The sequence below is a fragment of the Corvus moneduloides genome, chromosome 17, assembly GCF_009650955.1.
Source record: "Corvus moneduloides isolate bCorMon1 chromosome 17, bCorMon1.pri, whole genome shotgun sequence".
NCBI classification, from domain to species: domain Eukaryota; kingdom Metazoa; phylum Chordata; class Aves; order Passeriformes; family Corvidae; genus Corvus; species Corvus moneduloides.
In genome coordinates, this window is record NC_045492.1 from 4898182 (window position 1) to 4920720 (window position 22539).

The 22539-nt window shown below is 42.8% G+C and overlaps 1 long non-coding RNA gene across 8 annotated transcripts in view; it reads left to right on the forward strand.

Moving 5' to 3' along the window:
* Positions 1-22539, forward strand: part of LOC116452392 — a 132248-nt gene that overhangs the window by 50494 nt on the left and 59215 nt on the right. For 5 of the 8 annotated variants that reach the window (XR_004243478.1, XR_004243479.1, XR_004243480.1 and 2 more), the window contains 4 exons: positions 4346-4428; positions 4783-4886; positions 15061-15292; positions 20804-20901. This is a non-coding gene — a long non-coding RNA (uncharacterized LOC116452392). The remainder of the gene's footprint in view (positions 1-4345; positions 4429-4782; positions 4887-15060; positions 15293-20803; positions 20902-22539) is intronic. The other 3 variants (XR_004243484.1, XR_004243481.1, XR_004243485.1) reach the window with 2 other exon arrangements.

The window sequence follows — 22539 nt, forward strand, 5'->3', positions numbered from 1 at the left end:
TCTGAGTTCAGCCCCATTGCTGAGGTCTGCTGGTGGGGTGTGAAAGAGCTCTGCAGGCTGCTGAGCTGTGAGCACGGCTTCAGCAGCTCTGAACAAGGTGGTTGCTGCTCCTGCTGATGCTGAAATCCTGTGATGTGTCTGTGTGCCAGGTTAGGTTGATGTCTGCCTCACAGCCCCTCATGGATTTTCTGCTGATTGTCCTCTGCTTAGAGCAAATAAAACCCCTTCTCCTTCCCAGCACTATTTATCATTGAATTCTGATTAACTGCAGTGCCATATCCAGAGGAGGCAGGAAAATGGCAGCACTTTTCAATTAGAGTATCCAGAACAACCTTGTCACCTCTTTCACAATGATTGCTTTTATTTTCAAAGGTTAAGATCATTTTCAGCAGCACTGAGAGCCATTTTCCTTCAGTGCATATGCACAGAAGCCCCTCACACTGCGAAGCTGAGACTCAGATCACCCAGAGTGATCTCTGCATTCTCTGGTGTCCCTTTTTTCCATCAATGATTTCCATCCATGTCTGCTGAGTTCTCAGAATGGCAGATCTGTTCTGCCTGGGAATGGCAAACTGCTGGGCGTTTTAACCTCCTCCTCCCTCTCTCTCTCTGTGAAGTTTATGGAGTTGGGATGGAGCTGGTGGCTTGGTCACAGGGGTGTGAAATAGAGTGGCATCTACTCTGCTCTCCAGCAGCTACACCACAAGATCACTGTTCTGGGAGCAACCAGACATTATCTGGTGTGGATTTTGGTGAGAATTGAACTTAGAGAAGGGGCTAAGAAGAGTGGATATGATATTTCATATTAGGGAATTGGTTTTATCTCTGCTTTTTTATGGGGTTTGTGTGTTTATATTCTAAATCACTCTTTTGACCATTGAAAACAAAGGAGCCTAAAGAATTGGAGTGATTCTGGCTGGTTTAAGGAGTGGGCAGACCCTTCTCTGAAACTGAAGAGATCTAATCCTTCCCCTTCAGTCAGGTAAGCTGTAAAAAGCACTTGTGCTTCTGGAAACAAGGACTGAAAGCAAACCTAAGTGGAGCCCTCAGAGCCCTCCAGCTCAAAGGGTTTCAATAGATTTATCTTAGTGGCTGTGTGAGAGAGACTGGCTAGGAAGCACCTGGAAACTTATCTAATTTTCCCAGCTATTCCGGTTCATCTAATGAAAGATCTTATTTCTGCCTACACACACTGTTGTGCCTTGGTCCTTAGACCCTCAGTGTTGAAGCAAAGCACTGCAAGAAAAATATTTACAAGATGAAATGGAAATATGGTTTCCTCCTGTTGTCGGTCCCAACTTTACCCCAGTTCTCAGAGGACTATGAAATGTTGTGCTTTATTAATGCCTTAGTAATGATGGAAAAAACATTATTTTTATTTTTCAGGATTTTTTATTCACTTTACACGTTGTCAGATGAAAAAAAAATGGCTGAGGTTTGCTGGCAGAGAAACTCTGGCGTGTTTTCAAAGGCCTTGGTGTGTAGTGTAGTGCTTTTGGTATATATTAAAAAAAAATCAGATTTTCATTGTTGCATTTCTAATTAAAAGCTCAGTGAAATGTAGGAGGTTTTACAGCAGAAATTAAAAGTAAATAAGAAGAGGATTATAGCCATAGAAAGAAGCTGTGGAGACCTAAGCAAAGTGAAACCAGAGTTCAACAAATTCCCTGCATCTTTATGAAAATCGCATCTATGAGTCAGCAAAACAAGCTCCTCTCTCATCTAAAACTGTTCATCTTGGCCATGTTCACAGCCGTGGTGCTTCCAAGCCCGAGCAAGGCGGGGCTGAGGCAGGCACAGGACTCAGCTGCCTCCCAGTCTGGGGTTTGGGGCTGGGACCGAGCACACGGCTCCTCTCGACGCTTGTGTGGAGGGATGCTGGTTGTGGCCATGGGAGCTGTGGATGGAGCTCTCTGCCTCATGTGCCTGGCTGATTAATCAGGAGATGCTCTGCACGAGCCTGGGGTTGCAGCTCATCCATGGACTGTGCTCACCCCCTCAGTCGTACACACAAACAGGGGCAGCTCTGGCAGTCGGAGCTGTGGGTAGCTGGTGTTCACATCAGTGGGATTTTGCATGCTGGTTGTGGCTAGAATTGCACCAACCCTTTCTATATTTATTTATTTACTTTCATTTTTTTTTTTTTACAACATTGTGGAATTACTCCAGGCATCTGACTTCCTCTGTCAGCCTTTCCTTGGCAAAGCAGCCTCACCTCCCCAGCATTGTGACTCAGGATGCTTGTCTTGCTGGCTAAGGCTTTCTCTCCCTTCCTCCATGTCATCATACACCCTTGCCCTCCCTCCTAGCTCCGTCCCTCTGGCATGTTTAGCAGCAGAGCTCGTTGAAAAACACAACCACCCTCTTCAGTGTTGATCCTCTTTTGACATTCCCTGGCCCGCTCTTCCGAGCCGCCCTTCCCTGAGCAGAATCCCAAACAAGCTCCTTTGCCCGCTAATGCAGTGTTAAGATGATGAGCACTCAAATCCCTGAGATCTCTCCTTCCTCACAGAGGTTAAAGAGAATCGTTTTTGAAAACTGGAGCTTTCCGCCAAGTTAAAAGGGAGGAGATCAATGGGATCTGTGCAGCCCTGACACAGTGCCCCGGAGGTCACGAGCTCTTCCAGCACTGTCTGAATCACAGAGCTGGTTAGGTTGGAAAAGAACTCTAAAATCATAGAGCCCAACTGTTAATCTAGCACTGCCAATTACACCATTAAACCATGTCCCTAAGTGCCACATGTCCCATCTGGAAAGATTCAGGATAAACCATGTGGGTGGGAAATGCAGGACTGCCACAGGTAGGAGGTTTTGCAGGAAATTTTTTGTGAGGAAGCTTCTGGTCCAGGATGGCTGGCTGGCTGCATTCCAAAATTGATGCCATCTGAAGATAACAAGGCATGAATTTCTTATCTATTTCCATTCTTATTAGCAGCCTGGAACTGGGCATGGTGGAGAGCACTTGGGTCCTGCTCTGTGGGCAGGTTACTCGGTGTGAGCTTGGCCAAGGGCTCCTCCAGCAGCTCAGCTGGAGGCAGGGACTGGGCAGGGACTCACTCAGCCTGGCTGGTGCTTCCCATGGCTCTCATGGCTGGCTGCTACCTCCATGGAGGTCATGTCCCCTCTTCTGGCCAGCCCTCAGTGAAACCTTCAGCCCCTTTTCTCCCCCAGGCAACACCTGGGTGACAACCCAGGAGATCAGGGTCTGGATATCAGGAGTGACTTTAAATAGCAAAACCCTTGGGAATGAGGCCATGGAGCGGGAGGGTATAACCTGGTAGACAACGAGCTCATGTGCTTCTTTTTGATTTTGTTAAAGGCAATCTCTTCTAACTACAAAAAGTTTGTGCAAAAAGAAGACAAATGGTAGACACTAAATGCAGTTTAAGATAGCCAATAGTAATAAAAATAGAGGGATTTATTGAAATTGGACTTAATTTGAAAGTCTATTTTGATCTGGTCCCTGTGCTCCATTCATCATGTGGCTGTCTGGTCATCATTTTCAGGGCTGCTGACCCCTCAGCATGCAGAAGCTTATGCAGAACTGGAGATGTATTTGTGCAGGCATTCCTGTAAAAACCAGGGGTGAGCTCATTAGGAAAAGGGAGTAAAAGGGACTAAAGATCCCCACCAGCTCTGTTTGGACTAATTCATGTGCTCTCTTGGTGTACAGTGGGGTTGTACACACATTTCCAGTCCTGTCTTTTCTGCTCAGATTAAGGCCAGGCCTTAGCAATAGAGGCTGAGGCAGGGGTCTTGAAGACAAAAATCTAGTTTCTATTTCAGGCAGCGCCACTGCAACATGCTTTTTAAGAGGGCTGGTGGAATATGCTTTTCCCACAACCAAAGGGAAATGCACTCAAAAGGGAGTGTTAAGAGGCAGCCAAGGGAAAGAGGAAAGGGGTGATGTGATCTGATACCCGCTGACCTCTCTTGTATAGGCATATCTCCCCTTCTCCTGGGTACCCTGAGAAACACACAGCCCTCCACAGAACGGATGTTCTCTGACTTTTCTCCCCCACACCCCTTTTTCCCCTTCCTTTAGCCCTTGATCTGTTTAGAAAGTCCCATTTGTTTGCCTCTCTGGTTTCCATAACCTCACTGACACTGAGGCACTGAGGAGAACCCAGTGTTAGTGGCTTAGCCATGGAAGTTCAGCTCAGTCCAGCTGTGGGCAGTTCAGTGTTCACCCTTCCTTTGTTTTTTGGTTTGGGATTTTTTTTTTTCCACTACCATGTCCATTTCTGCAGAAGCAGCTGACACTTTAGTCATAGGGCCAGAGTCACAGATCTACCAAAGCTCTTAATACTCAGTTGTATGTTTGTGTATGCATTTTCTTTTTCAGGGTAAGTACATCTTTTGGGGATGGAATAACAGTTTGTCCAAGAATCAACAGTCTTCAGGGAGCCAAATAGTTTTGCAGCCAAGGTTTGTGCTCTTTCCTTGAGGTTTGGGGGATGAGTTGCTTGCCTGTCCTCTTACATAAAAGAGGAGAAAATTGTCAGAATAAACACATTTTTAAATATACAACACCATCAGTCAGAGCATAAGAGGAGCTCATTGGCTGGAAAAGAGATCAAGGCAACCGGGAATTTGGATGGCCTGACTGAGGACTTTGGACTGAAAGGTTCTTTTTCATTCACTGGAGCTAGTAATTTTTTTTCTTTAGGTAATCAGCCAGGAAAGAAAAAAAAAATATATCCTCCTCCTTCCTGCAGGCAGTGAGTCTTGACTCAGAATCCTATTTTGCTGTTTTGTAATTTTTTTTTTTTTTTTTCACAGAAACAGATTGCTACTGGGTATGAGTCCTTGCCTCGGAGCACACAGGAGAAGCAGCCAGCATGCAGCTCTGCTTCTGTGGTGGTTCATTGCTCTCTGATTCACAAGTCAGTGACTAATTCAGGCTAATGATGGTCATCTGAGGACCAGACGCTCAGTTTTACAGTCAGGGTTAGGTCAGCTTTAATCAGCCCTGCCCAGGGAGGGAGCTCTGGTAGGAATTGGACTGCACAGAAAATCGTGGTGCACTATTTTTTGGTGAGCTGCAGGACATTTCTGTACAATTGGTTGTGCATATAGGGAGGAGAGGTCCTTGCAGCTGTTCCTTCTCAGGGTGCCATCAGGACTTTTGCAGTATAAATTCCTACTTCCTGGGCATAGCTAGGTTTGCAGTTTTCCCTGTGATTACACCAGGACAGGGGGAGAGGGAAGGTGGGACAGCTTTCCTGTGTATGCTCAGAGCAGCAGGACACTGTCTTCGACATCAACACAGAGCAGTTGTCTGTGAAATTTCATTAAATTTACAGGCAGCGATTGTTATTCCAGAGCAAGGAGAGGAGGTGGAAAGAGGCTGAGGTCCAGCTAGGAGTTGGCTAGACTAGTTCTTGGATTGTTTTCCACGCTGTGGTTATCCTTATCTGCATCTGGAAACTGGAGTGTGTTGTATGTGTTTGTAAGAGCAGGCGGATGTGTGAAGTGTTCTGGCAAAGTCAGAGACCTCATTTTCCCCTCAGTATAATGCAGCCTGATTAGATTGTTATTGACATGCTGAGAACCTGCTAGGGTTGTTACATCTCTGTGGAAAGGCATCTGTCTGTTCCTCTTCTCCCTTCTGCCTGGAAGGATTGCAGAGCTGGAAATGGGAAGGACCTTTCAGATGGCAAATCCAGCTGTGAAAGAAATCTGCTGGGAAAGCACAGTGTGCCCGCCAGCTGACCAGCAGTTTGACAATGTATGTGGAGCTGTGAGCCAATTAATAATATCAGTTTGGAACAATTAGTAATTCCCAAATAGGCAAAAAAGTAAGAGAAAAAGAAATAACCCACAATAAACCCCTCAAAACTGCTGTATTTTGCTGGATGGTTTTCATCCTGTAGATCATTACCAACCAGAGTTACTGGCAGTGTTTGGGTGGTTGGATTTGTCTGACTTACTGCACCATGTGAGAAATGTGCAGTGTTCCATGAGCTGTCACAGCTTTGACTGTTCAGGCTAAAGCAGAGAGGTGTGTGCAGTGTCCAGAGGAGGCTGTGGATGTCCAGAGGAGGCTGTACAGTTCTGTATGGAGGTACCTGTCCGAGCTGCCCCCACTGCAGTCTCCGGTGGTGGGGATCTCCACCTCATGGCTCTGGGCAGCTGAGCGTGTCTGTGCTGCTCTCTGTACTCCAGCTGCTTCATGCTGGATCGGCTCAGGTATTTCTACCTAGTGCTGCACAGTGACTTCTAAACAAAAGCAAGAGAGGGTGTGGACTAACTGGCTTTAAAAACATTCTCCTTCCCAAAAATGGCTCTTGTGAACTTTGCACCGTGAGATGGTCAGATAATGGCAATTCTCACATTCAAGATTTGCCATTGCAGGATGAGGACAGACTCAGTATAAATATCTGGGATGTTGCTCTCTTTGATCACAGCTGACGCAACCTCAAAAATCCTCATCCTGAAAGCTCTCTGAAGACAGATTTGTCTCCAAGAATGATTTTGGGTTCAGCAAAATTGCATGTTTCAGTGAAATGATATTTCTTTTCGCCAGCTTATTTATATTCATCATAATTGTCTCACTGTGATGCCTCCTATTCATTTGCTGGATCCACTTGTCTTGCATCTTGTTCTGACTCTGAGTGCTTTTTAGGGTAAGCCTGCCTTTTGAGAATATGCATGATTGGTACCATTGGAATAGTTTTCATGTGCTTGCAAGAAGTGCATTGCTAAGCAAAGCAAGCAGGGGAGCTGGGAGAGATGAGTGGAAAATGACTACATGAAGAAGAGGGAAGAATTAAAATAGATGGCGAAGAGTTAATCAAATAAACAAAGGTTCCTTTTTTTAAAAAAAAACAACTCTTGCTCTTTTTTTTCTTTCTTTGAATAATCTCAGTCTGGTAATGATTGCACTGGCCAACCCTTGGTACCTTTCTGTCTGATTACAGCTGGGTTGTAGTGGTAGTGATGAGTTACCACAACAGTCTGTTATTGGCAGTGTTAACTAATGCCCCTCATTAACTAAGAAAGGACATGGATGGGAATATTTTCAGGCTATTCCTGGCTTATAATGACTTAAATTTATTTTAAAATTTTTTTTTTTTTAATTTACCAGGACACTTTTGTCCTGAAAAGGAAAGCTCTTCAGTCTTGATGTTTTTTGGGGTTTTTTCCCTTCTTCTATAAATTCATGCTTTGAGGAGAGTTAATATACTACCCAATGAATTTTTGAAGGTCATGTTCAGTGCCACCAGCATTGCACAGAGGATCTTTGAGAACAGCTCTTTGTCTGTGCAGGTGTTTCTGTTCTTTGTTGCTCTGTGAACCTACCAAAAGAGTGGGTGCCTTTCTGGCCACCGTGTGTAGATACCAGAGATGATGCTGCAGTGTATAAATGGTAGCAGAGGGGACCTGTCAGTTTGCTCAGTCCTGGCTTGCAAAGCTCTAAAGGAGGCTATTTAGATGTGGGTGGAGAAGGAGCTCCAGAAGGGCTGGATCTGTGAAGGAAATATTACTTGTGTGAGTTTAGCAGAAATATGACCTGCTGCACTGGCTCCGTCTGTCACTCTGCAAGAGCTTAGGGAGGAATTAGGTGTTTCTGCATTTACTGTAGAGGATGAATCTTCTTGAGGACACAGACCCATAAGGCGGCAGATCTGTCCAGTGATGGGGAAAAATAATTTGCTTACACCTAACAAAGGGGTAGAAACTATGAAAAATAAACCCTTAAGGATTCTGAAATTTTTCTCACAGGATAAGAGCTCTTGTCCTGGGGTTGCTTTAGGCCTTTTAGTACTATGGAACTTCCCCTCCATGATCACAGACCCTGTAAATTGCATAGAGGAACAACATAAAAATCTTCACAGGCGAAAAGCTGTGGGGAAATACACTGAGGACAGCTCCAGTCCCCTACATTTTTGGCTATTATACATAATGTGGTTAAAACAGAAAATTCCCAGATTATCTATGAGCATGGGATGCAGACAACAGAAGGTGCTAAATGCTTCCTCACACCTTTGAAAGAAAGGTGATGTAAAGAAGAAAAAGCAGGCTAGAGTTACTTTTGGGCACTGATTGAGTAACAGAGTGGGATATAAGAACATCTAGTTTCTCTTTTAAATCCTCTCTGGGTGCACTTGGTGTCGAGTGCAGGTTTTCCTCTCCCATTAGACAGCCTGTCATGTGTGCTCCACATTGATGAATACCAGCTCTGCCACACGTTTCCTGGAAAACAGTACATTAAGTTACTCCTCCTTGTAACTTTCCTTAAAATCAAGTACAAACTATGTATCAGTCATCATAAATAAATAGAAAAAACTCTGAGACTGGGATCATCTGTCTGCTGTAGCGGGGAAAGATATTCTCCCAGTGTATCCTACAGCTGCCCTTGCTCCTTTACTTTCACAACCTGTATTTATTTATGAGTATGCCCAGTATGTTTTGTGTTCCTTTACTCAGTCTTTTGACTGGGATAGGTGAGTTTTAAAACTTGTAGCACTTGACTGTCTCCCACCATATTAATCAGTGATTACTTTTAGATGGTCAAAGTCCCAGCACAGACAGGGTAAGGATGAGGAAAGGACCAGGGGAGATGGTCAGTGTGCACCTTATTTATCCAGTACACAGTGAGCTACTGTCAACCTTTCTCCATCAGGTCCCACACCTGGAACTCATAGCTCACACAGAATTTCAGAGCTGTTTCTTTCATGAGGTCTGCTTGTGTGGCACCCATGTGATCCCCATTTCAGATTCTTGTACCTGCTTACAGTTCATCTGGTCCATTTCTGCAGCTTGTTCTTGCTCCTCAGACCTAGAGTTCCATCCAGCCTGTGGTTGTCTTCACCTGGCCCAAAGCATGTGTGAGAAATGCTTGTCCCTGATACGAGATCACAGCTCTGACCATCACCTGCCAATCAGCTGAGTTGGAACTTATAAAATGTAGTTGTGGGAAGAAAGAGGTAGATATGGAAATTGCTCCTTAATAGTAAACATTGCTGTGGGCTTGCATTGCTGTTTTCTAGTCTGTGACTTGTGTGAGGGAGCAGAAAGGCTGTCATTCAGTGGAGCTGGTGGTTTGGTACTGATCACCAACCACTTGGCCTTTTCAAATATGAAATGCTGCAAATGCTCCATCTGCAGAAGCCATAAAGTGATTGCTGGGCAGGACTGCTCTGAAGACGTTGAGTGGAGCCAGATGAGGGTAACCTGAGATCCTCACTGTGAGCCTTTGGGCTCAGAACCGCATTTGATCCAAGTTTACACTTGATGTGTAGTGGAAATAGGTTTGAGAGGAATGCCACGAGTCTCTTCAGACTCTGCTGGTCAGCTGTTGGCATCAGGTTGTGTGGTTGAGACTTACAGTCTTCTTGCATCAGCTCTGCTGCCTCTAAATGAACTGAAGGAGAAATCCAAGGAGAGTCTCTCTGACATTGTTCAGTTTTAAACAAGGCACTCAAAATTATAAATATTCTTGACTCTTCCTGGTGTTTGACATCAAAATGTCACAAGGTGCAAATATGACACCTGGCAGTCTATTGATGGGGGGAGAAGAATCCCACTTCTGCTTGGCATTTTGTTGGATGTAGGAGCAGTTGTGTGCTTGTAGTCTCAGTAGTTTTATTTATTTTAGCAACAAAAATAAAATATCTACAGGAACACACAACAAGAATTACAACAACTCAGAACCTGAAGCAGCAGTTGTTTCTTAGCAGTGGTAGATACTTGGGCAATAGTTGGGAAAGAGGTCATTAGAGCTTCTTTCCTTTGGGAGATTCATTCTTCTGCCTCAGAAATGCCTGTATTCCCAACTGCTTTTCTGTCTGTTAAATAATGTGGGCGTATGATTTGAGTCCTGAGACATAAAGGATGTAAGCATGTACCTGAAATTAGGCCTGTGTGTGCTTTCTGCTGAGTAAGTGTGTCCTAGTCAGGTATTTAAATTTTAAATGCACTGGGGCCCTCAATCATAAAGTAAGCAAATTTCAGCCTAGACAGCAGTGGGAGGAATAAACATTAAGCTCAAAACAAACTGTTATCAAAGTAGCTCTTCAGACTATGTAGAATTACACTTTAAGATGGGCAGAGCATCTTTAAAACCCTTTTGCAGTAGCTAAGAGCTTATACATTAGCTTTCATGAGAGGCATTACAGATGTCTGTGAATATTATATAAACACCAGCCTGTTTGCAACAGTTTATAAACTTAAATATTTTATAAGAAAATACTGAACATTTAACTCGCCTTGTATTTTTTATACAGCAATAAAAACACCATTTTTATCAAAAGTTGCTGGGAAGCCTGACTAATAATGTAACACTTTGTTATAAACTAGGAGGAAATTTCACTGGTCTAGAATTAATAAGGTGTGTAATCTGTACAGGAATTTTTACACTACAGGGAGAGGCAGCTAACTTTGTCTTTGCTTGTGCATAAAGATGCATGTAATTTGTGAGAATGTTCTCTGATGCATCTTTATGTCTCTGTGGCTAAAGAGGTTTCTGTGGTTTTCAGCTGGACATTGCTTGGAAAAGGAAAATACCATGTTCACACATGTGAGACATGCATGGACCTGGATATCTTTGCTGAGTGACCGTTCTGCAGGAGGCAGGAAACTGCAAGTTTTAGACCGGAGCGTTTTCTCCCACTTATATGTATCAATGGGAGCTGCCTTCCCAAGATGGAAAAGTGTAAAACAACGAGTGAGCAAGGTTTAGGACATAACCCTTGTTTTTCACAATTTACTTTGACATTTCCAGCAGGAAGGCAACAGCTTTGCCCTCTCCAAGCAGAGCAGTTGTGTACTGTAAGTGAAGCACCATGTAGGCTTCTGGGGACTTTTAACACAGGTATACCAGGCAGCCGTGAGTTTTCAGAGGTATCAGGCTTAAGTAGCAGCTGAATGGAAGTTTGAAAATCACAGCTTGAAGGAATAATTAGGAGGAGGAAAAGTTTCAACTTCTAATTATTTTAAAATCCATATCTTGTTGTTAACTCAGTTTTAATTTTTTTATGTCTCTGCTGCTCATTATTGTCAGTGTTCTGATTTTACTGATCAATTTGATTACTTTCATTGTTTCTATTGCCCAAATATCTTTATCAAGATTGGCCTTTAATGCAAATATACACTTGGTTTTCAGTAGAAATTCAGCTTCTAATTTTGTAGGTATTTAATTGGTTGCTTCCCTTCTATACTCTATACTAACAGTTGCCCAAGAGTGTTGTTCCATTAAAGATAACTGTGCCTCAAGAAAAATCCTTCTTCAGAAAGTGCTGTGGGCCAAGCTGGGATGACACAGTAGTAGAAATGCTTGTCCCTCTCTAATTGTCACTATTGATGAAATGAATGTGTGTAACAGCAGGAGAAAGCTTTCCATGATTAGTAAATACTTATCCTTTGTTTTTTCCAGAACACAGCAACCCATCTAGGCTGTAAGTCCATTTGCAAGGCTGAATGCATATTTTTCACTCTAAAATTTGCGCAACACTTGGTCAGTTAGAGCAGAAGAATAAGCAGCATCTGAGATTTTGAATTATTTAGGCATGTACCTTTCCTCACGGAGTGATAAGACTGTCCCCAAATGACCCACCAGCACTAGGTGTGAAAGAATTAACTTCTTATCCCTTAAAAGGAGACCAAAGCATTAACTGCAAGGATCCAGAGTTACAGGGTATTTGTACTGCTTAATTCTTCCAGGAATCATGGAACTGGCTTTGCTTAATGGAAGATCATGCGTGTTGAAGGGGAAATTCCTTTCAGATCTACACAGACATCAGGTCAAAAATTTGTACTGGCCAAAAATGTTACTGCAGTTGACTAAGGTAGGCTGAAAAATGGTGGGCAGGAAAATGCATGCTGGAATAAATGATAGTGTTGATGTGGCCAGATGTCTCACATATGTATGTCAGGATTAATTCCTATAGTTATTTCCACTTTACATTGGCATAAACATTGTAGAAAATAAGGTTAGCACTTGTGCCATCTACAGAGCAAATGCCAGTGCCAGCTAGAGTTGTGCAATGTTTTTTGTGTGTGTTTTTCCTATAGCTTGAACAGGAGTGTGGCTTCCTTGGAGCATGGAAATGTTGGAAGATCTATAACCAGGCTGGTCCCTACAGCTTGAAACATTCTGCAGGCAGTTCTTTTCTATAATTTTATATTTGTATTTCTATTTTGAATAATTCAGGAAGCCATCCAGTCTCTTTTGTTTAATGATTCTATCAGGCCACCTCAAGCTGTGAGGCTGCAATGGGTGAGACATGGTCCTTCATCCCCACAAGTTTTCTTATTTTTTAACAAGGTTTATGAGCTCCATTTGAGTCGTTGGAAGCTGAGGTATTAGATGACTTGGCCAAGGTCATACAGGAAATTTGGTCTGAAGAACCAAACATATGATTGCTGCTGGTTTCCAAGCCAGCTCTCAAACCACTGGGCATCCTTCTTAATTTCCAGTCTTTTCTGGCATTGCTACCAACTTTCTGGTCCAATTCCTCAACCACGTTGTGCCTCTCCTTCACTTCTGTTGCACATAAATCCAACCTCACAAGGTAACATATCAAAGAAATCAACAGGTATGCAGCAATTTCCTCAGCCAGTTTCACTTCTCCTTCGCTTCACAACTTGCCCACCAACAAATTTATTTCTCGCTTGGAGCATTTCACTGAACCATTTCTATTCAAAAGTATCTGTTAGCACTTTGCTAAGCCTCAGACGGAACATCTTTGATCCACCCATTTCAAGATTAGATGGATGACAGAACCCAAATTCTAGCTCCAAAAACATCCATGTTTTAGAGGTATATTCAAAGCCCAAGCTTGGATTTGGCTGTCAGTGTGGTTACTTTGATCTGTCTTCAGATCTGGATGCCGTGTCCTGTGACATCTCTGTTTCTAGCACAGAATCTCGTGTTCCTATCTGTGTGAGAGCTCTGAGACATGATGGGTGCCTCCGAGCACCTCGTGTGGGAAACGGCACCAATGGATCCTCTCAAATTCCATTCAGGTTGTGTTCATGTGCAGTGGGGTTTTTTCACAGTTGTTGTTTTGTTACTCACCTGGAGGCACAGGGAATTTGGCCTTTTGACAGAAGCAAAAATGCAAGAAATCCCACTGTTTGTGGCGTTCTTATTGCACTCTCTGTTTTCCATGCAGCTGCTTCCCACTTCCTAGAAATCACATCACCACTGCTCCTCCCCCTTTATCTCCTGTCCCCACACAATGAGAACATGGTCTGGTTTTTTCCCCATGGATGGGAAAGCCAGGGCAAGCTTGGTACTGTGGTCTTTTGCACTAACAGAATTTCGGTGCAATTCACTCTTTCCAGGGAATTATTCTAGATTTATTCACCACAAAGCATCCAACCATAACAACTCAGTAATTTTAAGGCCTTAGGAAAAAATGTAACAAGATGTTCAAAAATTTTGGTTTGGGATAATTGGGAGTTGTTTATATCCTTGTGCTGCTGATTATGTTGTCATATACCACCATTACTGGTGTCCTCAGGAACAGGATTATCTTTGCTTGGAAACAAAACCTCCATTTTAACCACTTAAATGCTGGTTAATGTAGCTGATAAATGGGAAGGAAAATACGCCCTTGTTGTTACTGGATATATGAGACACTCAAAAATCATAGTGATGAGGGTTGAATAAACAGATAGATAGACAAATGAAACATAATCACTGTAATTTTTCTCATAAAATTATCAGGGCACCACAATTTTTCTTTAGACTCTTTAGGGCAGAGTCTCCCACTGCTCAGTAGAATCACTTCTTGCTCTCTCAGTTTGAAAATAACTTTCTGTGCATTCAGATCATACCAAACTTTCCAAGCTGTATCTTCCTGGGGTTTTGTACCCTCCAATTATTTCTGCATGCATCTGGAATTCACATCTCTGGGTCATGGTTATTCCCCTGGCTCACTGGAATGCCAGGGTTACCCATGAATTCCAATGGATAATTCTAGTAATGGAAATGAGCTGTGGAAGGTATGGGGCTTGTCAGTCCCGCTTCTCCTCTGCTTTCCTGGGACAGCTGGACCTGGTATTTGCTACTATTCCACTGGAATGGACTGGGGCTAAATATTCTTTGCAGCATTTTGAGAGTTAAAAAGGAGTTTAAGTATAAATCACATTTGCAATCATAAGACATTTTTAGATTTCCAGAGTGGCACATGAAAGCTTTCTTGTGATATTATTATTATTATTATTATTATTATTATTATTATTTTGTTGGATGTTTTCTGTTTTTTTGCTTTAAGGCCCAATCAATAATATGTACAATAAATTCTAAAGTTTTGTACCAATTTCCAGCCAATCTGAGGTTTTCAGCAGTAATTTTCCTCTGATTTCATGGGATCTGGGACCTGGAATGCAGCAACCTAGATGTACTTTGTTAAGAGAAAGCATTGTCTGCATCCAGAGTTTTCATAACATCTAATTTAAATTGCATCTTGGATTTTTTGGAGGAAAAAAAAAAAGCATCAGACACTGTAGAGAGGAAAATGAGCCATTTCCTTAGCTTGAACCTGCATGAATTAGTGGTAAAGTGTTGATCTCTAAACTTGCAGTTTCTGAACCATAAAATCTGTTTATTTCACCCTATAAAAGAACATTTTAACTTATATGGCTATTTAAGTTTAAAAGCTATTAGAGAAGTGGGTGGGGAGAGGAAAAGAAGCAGCTTGAATCAGTAATTCAAGCTTGCAATACAATCTTCATCTGCTGCATAGCTTGCATAGAAATCCCCTTCAATGTGGATTTTCTGTGCTCGTAGCAGTCCCACCATACAGGAAATATACAGTATATATTTCCAACATTATCCATAATTGTAGTAAAGCTTATAAAGCAACCCATTCCTTGTGTGTTCCTGGTGATCTGCACTTACTGGATATTCTCAAGTATGCATTTAAAGGAGGCAAAAACATAGCAAGAGCTGGCAGAAGTCATCTGCAGTGACTTTCCAAAGGGAGTTGGGGGAAGGTCTTTATTGACCTGCTCTTACTGCAGGAACAGCAGTGGCTTTGATTGAAAACCACCATACCTGTGCTTTCTTTTGTATCTGAATTTCAGGGGGGTTGTGTTTCCCTACAGATTGAAAATGCTGGGGCTAAAACCGTGTGGATGCAGTCCCTCCTTGGGTGGGCAGGACAAAGTCACAGCACCTTCGGGAGAGGGATGGAGAGTGACAAGGAGGGACTGCTCCTGCTCTAGGCAAGGCAGGGATGGAGGGAGCCTGGATCCTTTTGTTGCACCCTCCTGCTACCCTGTGCCTTGGAGAATCCTGAAGAAAGCAGAGAGGGGCGTGTGCTGATTCGAATGCAAGGTGAGTGCTTGTCCTTTGTGCCAGGGTGGGGCACAGGGAGGGACGGCTTTGCACAGCCTCTGATGCTCAGTGACACACACACAGAGCAGCCTTGCTGCAGCAGTCACCCTCAGGGAAAGGGAAGAGAGGTTTTGATTCTCTACCTGCAAAATTGGTAGCAAATTGTCAATGCTTTGAGAGGCTGTGCTTCACTTGAGCTGTGCAGGCCTTTTCCATCTAACTATCCCTGAACTTGCAGTACCTCGCTAAAAATAGTTCAAAGCATAACCATGAGTTCCCTGAACTGTGATCCTACCAGTTCTGTATTATTCGATTCACCATTCCTTTGAAAGTATTCATCCTTCCCCTCATAAAACTTAAATCAGCTTGTTCTTTGGTCCAAGAGTTGACATCATTATGATGCTACATCCTATGTAATGGTGTGAGAGCTGGAAAAGCATTCACAGCAAAACCACGCAGTGAATTGAATTTGCAGTGCCTCAGCCCTTGCAGTCTGAGCTCCCTCCTGCCCTCCTCATTTACTTGAACTTTTAAAACCTGTGTGCAGGTCCTTGGAAATACCCCACGATAACAGCACCACAGCCTTGAATATTTATCAAGGGTCTTTTTAATGTTCCCACTTTTCTTTCCATGACCCCTCTTATTTTACAATGTTTGGGGGAGCAAAAATGATTGTTTTACCAAAATAAGCTAGATTTCTTGCCAGGTTCAGTGGATAGAATCTTGTTGACAGATTTGGAAAAGATTATTCTTTCAGTACCTTTTGAATTATTTTTTTAAGTGTGTCTGCCATGTGCTGTTTCCAAAATCAGCCCACATTGAACTGTTTAATATTATATGGCGACAGGGACAAATTAGCACCTTTCATTTTCCTATCAAAATTAGCACATCCCAAGAAGACATTTCAAGAGCTACACATCTCTTATTTAGAAATAAATGTAGGAATCTACTTAAATGTGTTCATCTCAAAATCTTGGCACAAATAAATTTTGAGGGATTTGCCATTGATTTCAAACACCTTAGAATTTTGCCCATTTTCATTGAATCATAGAAAGGCTTTGGTTGGAATGGACCTTAAAGATCATCTAGTTCCAACCCCCCTGCCAGTTTGCTTACATGTGTTTGGAGTTACCTTTCTCCCTCCTGTGTTTTTCATATGATGATTTTTTATTTTTGGTGAAAAGGTCTTTTTAGAGCCTGAAACACACCTCATCCCTTTGCCGGAGGGCTTCCTCACAGCATGAGATGGTGTTTTGTCTTTTTCATCCCTCTTTTCATGCCTAACTTGGCCTCTGGGTTGGTTTGTTCTTCCCTCTTCCTCTGGAACATCTGGAATGGGCCACAGCTGAAAATGGGCTAATGGGCAGGGTGTAGAGATGCTTCTGGTGATAGGAGGAAGTTCCTCCAGCTCCTGGCTGGTGTGTATTGCCCCTGGTCACGTTGGCAGGGATTGCTGTCCTTTGTTTATTGCTGTGCCTCTCTCCAGCAAAGGACACAACTTCCTCTCCAGGCACTGCTGGTATTCAAGGCTTTTTGTCTTTTTCGTTAGAAGTCTGAAGTTTGTTATCAAGTATTGGATCTTCCTGGGTGGCTTGTGTTTAGGTGGGTGTTGGAATTCTGACTTTAGCACCAAGATTGCTGCCACGGCAGGGGTAAAATGAAGTAGACAGTGTTTTGAGTTGTGTGCTGTGTGGCTGGGGGATGTGATGCTAAAAATAAAGTAAATAAGCAATATTAAAGTGTGCAGAAAATGTTTAGATCCATACTCCGGGACATGATTTAGTGGTGGACCTGGCAGTGCTGGGTTAATGGTTGCACTCCATGATCTTGGAGGTCTTTTCCAACCTTTATGATTCTACAGGCCTGATTTTGCTGCCATAGGAAGTGGCTCTTTAGATCATTTGTGCTCACTGAAGCTGCTAGGCACTTGAGGTTCAGATTCATATTCTTTCTGCCAGTTTTGGTCCATGCAGATACCTTGGGTTAACAGAACAGAGCATACTAATCCAAGTCAATATGTCTGTGTATTTCACTTTTCTGTTTGAGAATATTAAGGCCAGATTCTCATTTATACTAAGCCCACTAGCAATATTCTGGCAACAGAAAGATGCCTTAGCAGGAATGTAAATTAAAGCCTCTTTATACTTTTAATAGTGTTTGTAGTTTCCCTTGGCTGCGGTACAGGAATGACACATGTCTATTCAAATGGCATTTGCCATCCTGTTGATGGTTGCTGATATTCTTCATGCCTCTATCCCCTAACTAACTAGACCATGAGTCTGCTGCAGTCACAGCTTTCCAATTTCCTTAAAATGTGCTTTTTTTCCTTGAAATAACTAAACCGGGATTTAAGATTAAGGCAATTTTTCTGTCCTTCCTTCACTAGGTGGTGACCCTGTTTGTGTCTGCATGAATCTCTACTAAATGTCCAGTTCTGCAGTGTCCAGAGAGATTATTCTTGCCATGTCTGTTGCTTAAATTGAAGAGTGGGTTCTTCATCTCACTATGCCTTGTACAGTGCAGAACACCTTTGTATTTTTTGGACTAAGAAAAATAAAACCTCTATTAGGAAGAAAACCTGTATTTTGTGCTGTTGGAGCAAGCACCTTATATATTTTACATTAAATCATCCCAGCTTTTACATGCTCAGGTCCATTTTCATTTCTGTGCATTTATATCCTGTCTACCAGTGCCTTAACTTTCAAATGGGAAATTATCCTCCAAAAAGCCCAACAGTTTAAGGAGGACAGAAGTGAGACCTGAGGTACAAGGCTTGTAGAGAAGCTGTGTGTAAACTCTACAGACTCAGGAAAAAATGTCAATATCAGCATCTACTTAGTATATTTCAGATAAAATACTGCTTTTGCAATGTCTGAAAACATGGCATAAGCATTTTATTAGATCTACAACTGTAGATCTGACTATAAGGTCTTGTGCTAAATTACCACACGTTCAACAATGCAGGCTCCAGAGAAATTTGGAAAAAAGCCTCTAAGACAAATCCAAAATGAGTCTCTGCTGGTTTGGAATTTTTGCTTTTTTTAAAAATAAATTTTAGTAAGGGATCACTGAAAAGTGCATTGCCTTGAGACTGACATAGAAAAAAATTATAATGCTGTTCTCTCTCATGGAAATCTGGAGCTCTCCAGCAGTTTAAGTCTCTTATTCCTTCCTTTTAAGTTCATAAGAACTTAGTCCAAAACTTGTCTGCAACCTAGGACTGACTGCTGACTTGTTAGAGTCTCTGTCCCTATTGATATTAAATGGAGAAAATTGTGCACGAAGTGGATAAAAAGAAAAGATATGTGTCTGTCAAACTAAAACGACAGTATTTGGAGCTGGCAAGAAGTCAGATCTTAGAATAATTTATGTTGGTGAGAAAGCTTAAGGGTCTCAATGCACATAAATTGGCATAAGACTTAAGAAACGCAAATATTTATAAGATTCTCCAATTTAGTAAATGGATTCTTAAAAACTAAGGGCTGAATAGCCTCCCCATGTATATAAAGAATGTGGCAGCACTCTGCAGACCTCCGCAGAGCATAACATGTAGTGCAAAGCATTTCTGCAGAAAGCTCTTATCTCCTTGATACTCCTCCCATATCTCCTCATGGATGTTGCGAGTCCTTGCCGCAACGCTTTCTATCCAGCCAAGCTGTTCCCTCCATTTCTCCTTCATCTGAAAGTGTGTTTTTCTGCATTTCTAGGTTAAATGTTCTTCTTATGCTGATAGGTGACTGGAGGAATTTTCTGAGTGACTGATAAGATAGAGATGCCCCTTTTGGGGAGTAGCTAGCATGAGGAGCATTGTACAGCTGAACGGGAATGCTAGAATTTAATGTCTGGTTCTGTCACCAAGGCTCAGCTGTCACCAGTTGTTTACTTATCACGCTATTTTCTGAAGGATAAAATATTCCAAACCCAAACAAAGTCATAATTTAAGGAGCAAGAAGGCCTCTGTGGAGCGGCCGCCGCTCTGCGTGCGAAGAGGGGCGTCTCTCTGAAGGTGAAGGCTTCTCCCCAGCCCTCATTAGCTCCGTGCTCGCTGGCAGGGCAGGGGCTGCCGGGCTGGAGCTGCTGACAGGGAGGTGATGGAGTGTCTGCCGGAGCCGTGCGTGGCTGCGGGTCAGTGCCCGAAATGTGAGAACAAAATGGGCCCGGGCGCTAATGACTGTCAGGTGCGCGCCAGGGCCTGCGGGGCGGCCGGGAATTAGCGCTTGGCACAGGGCGCGGGGCTCCCGCCTGCCAAGTCAAACACAACCGGGGCCTCGTGTAAATAAACAAGGGCAGAGGGAGCTTTTCCTCACACTGCTTGTGCACGGAGCCCGCGCACACGCGTCCCATCGCCTGCACGCACGGCTCCTCCAGGGAGGGACACCCGGGGAGCTCCCAGCGCCATTGCCCATTTACAGGCCAAGGGACAGAGGCCCCTCCTTGCCAGGGGCTGTTAAATCCCCTGGAGCATCTCTTTCCTCTGCTTCCTTGCCCATGCAGATGCTCACCTTGTAGGGTGTTCCTTTCCTTACCTCAGAAGCCGTCCTCCTGATCTCCCAGGGCGAGTCCCCTTTCAGACATCACCTCCCCTTTTATATTCCCAGCCCTCTCTGATGCACACCAAGATTACATTTCTGCTTTGGCCTGGATTATGTTTTCCAGGCCAATATATTATGCCACTTTCACACTTCCCTCCCTGCCCCATCTGGCTTCCATCCTACCCCCATAAAGATTATTAATATCGCCTGTTTCCAAGCGATTTATTAGCAGGGGCCTAACTGGTGCCATTTCCCATTTTAGTAGAGCACTGAAAATAATCCTGAGGAGTGTGCCCAGCTATAAAAACGTACTTATACTGTCATATTTGCAGTTTCAAACATGCACCACTTGATAGTCTCAAAAGTGCTGTTTAATTGGGGTTTATGGGTTCTAATTAATTATACTATGTAAAAAAATTACTTGTCCCATTACAGCTCTCTGTGGTTTACTCTGAATAGCAATGTAATTTAGAGATAAATTGTCCTTCTCTATCCCCCTGCTCCCTCTCTTCCAAGCAAGTTCCAGAACAGTTTAATTCTCCTTTAACCCAGCAATGAAGCTGAGAGAAAGCAACATTTTGTTCAGGGGACACAACTTTTCCCCATACCCATAAACAGCTTTAAATGTGACTCGAAATGGTTCCATGTTATTTCTGCTGAATCAGGCTGGTGAAATTATGAATAATCCTGAGGCTTTGCACAGCTCGGGTCTGGGAGGGCTGGGATGTTGCAAACACTTGAAAAATGATGGCTGCTTTGTGTGCAATGTGGATTATTTCCTCTGATTATACAGAGGCAATAGTGAAGGAAAGTGAGACTGAGTGCAGGTTTTTTTGCTGGATGAAGGTCTAGGTTGAGATTTCTCTCCATGAACCTGTAGGAAAACAGTGTGGTAAAGGATCTGCCTGCCTGTATGGCATTTTGGTGTGACAAGCAGCAGAGGAAACCTCTCAAGTTAACTTTCCATTCTCTCTTGCAGAATCATGAAGCCTGGATTACTCAAACAAATTTTGAGGCAGTTTTCTGACTTTTAAATGCTTCCTGTAATGACTTTGTGAAAAATGAGCAGCCAAGCAGGTAAACTCGTGGTTGTTTAAAATATACTATTAAATTACATCCCTCAGTGTAATAAATTTGGTCTCATGAGGCAAAACATGAAATATAGTAGAGCTGAATTAGAAAACATTGTATCCTGTGACAAGAGGGGATGGCTTTAAACTGAAAGAGTAAGTTTAGATTGGATATTAGGAAAAAATTCCTCCCTGTGAGGGTGGGGAGGCCCTGGCACAGGGTGCCCAGAGAAGCTGTGGCTGCTCCTGGATCCCTGGAAGTGTCCAAGGCCAGGTTGGACAGGGCTTGGAGCAAAGTGGGATAGTGAAAGGCGTCTCTGCCCATGGCAGGGGTTGAAATAAGAGGATCTTTAAGGTCTCTTCCACCCCAAACCATTCTGCGATTGTATGACTTTATCTGGAAACTTCATTAGGGAGTCAGAATGTTAATTAATGAAAAAAGACAGGGCAAAGAAACCTTTTTAATTTGCCTTTTACAGGCAAGTGCTACTTATTTTAGAAATTTCATGTCATTTCAAACTTTTGTGTGTGACAGATACCTCCAAAATTATACCCCCAGCCCTAGGAAGGGAACTTGGTGACCTCTGCATGTCCCTGCTATTACTCTTAGCACTAAAAGGTTATGATTCCTAATGTGACTGCACAAATGAGTGTTCACTGGATCAAAAAGTTTGTTAGTCAAGCTTCACTAATTTGCTTATTTTATAAAATTAATAACCAACATGTCAGTTGCTGGAAACTTGGATCATCCTGGGTGTCCAGATCAGTCTGGTTCATGTGCTGGAGCAGAAGCTGTGAGAACTGCCAAATGAAGAACAAAAAAAAAAGGAAAAAAGAATCACCACAGTCACACACATTACTTATCAATCTGAAAAGTAACAAGATTTATACTTTATATATAAGAATTTTTTTTGTTAAAGTAATCCTCTTGTGCAGTAAAATTAGTTAAAAGAAATTTTAGTGCATATATCTAGTTGGTTATATTAAGAATAACTACAGCCTGCAGTGTTTCATGGAATGAGTTAACAAAACAGAGCCCAAACCTGAATAAACCTGAAAATCTCTGGGCAGTGTTTGGATAAGTCCAAACAAACCTGAATATCTTGGTGTTTGTACAGTGTTTATATTTGCTTTTACATGGCTTTTACTGCCTCAGAAAGCCATTTATGGAGAGGAAACAATGTGAAACCTGCTCTTCTCATGTGATTTTCATCATCCAGAGATTTAACTAAGTGGGATCTGCTCTTTTCGTGCTATTCTGTCCCCATAAATTACTCCTGGAGGCATTAAAAGGGCTTGTGAAAAACACAGTAATAAATAGCCAGAGCACAAATACAAATGTTGCAAACTGCTCATGCTGCTGTGGCAGCAGCTCTGCTGTGAATTTATTGAGCAAAACTGATGAGGGACCTCCGTACCTGTGTCAGCTCTGCTCTGTGTGGAGCCTCATTTTACACCGCTGAAACCCATGCTAAAAATCCTTTTTTTATGGGATGACTTTTATAACAGCATTGTGATTGCTCAGGAGCTGACTGGGTTACTCTGGTTATTCCAGAAGAGCAGAGGATTAAGGAAAATGAGGGGAGAAAGGAAATATCAGCTGCAAAAGGATTTTGTAGCCCATGCCACCTGCAGCAGCTCCCTG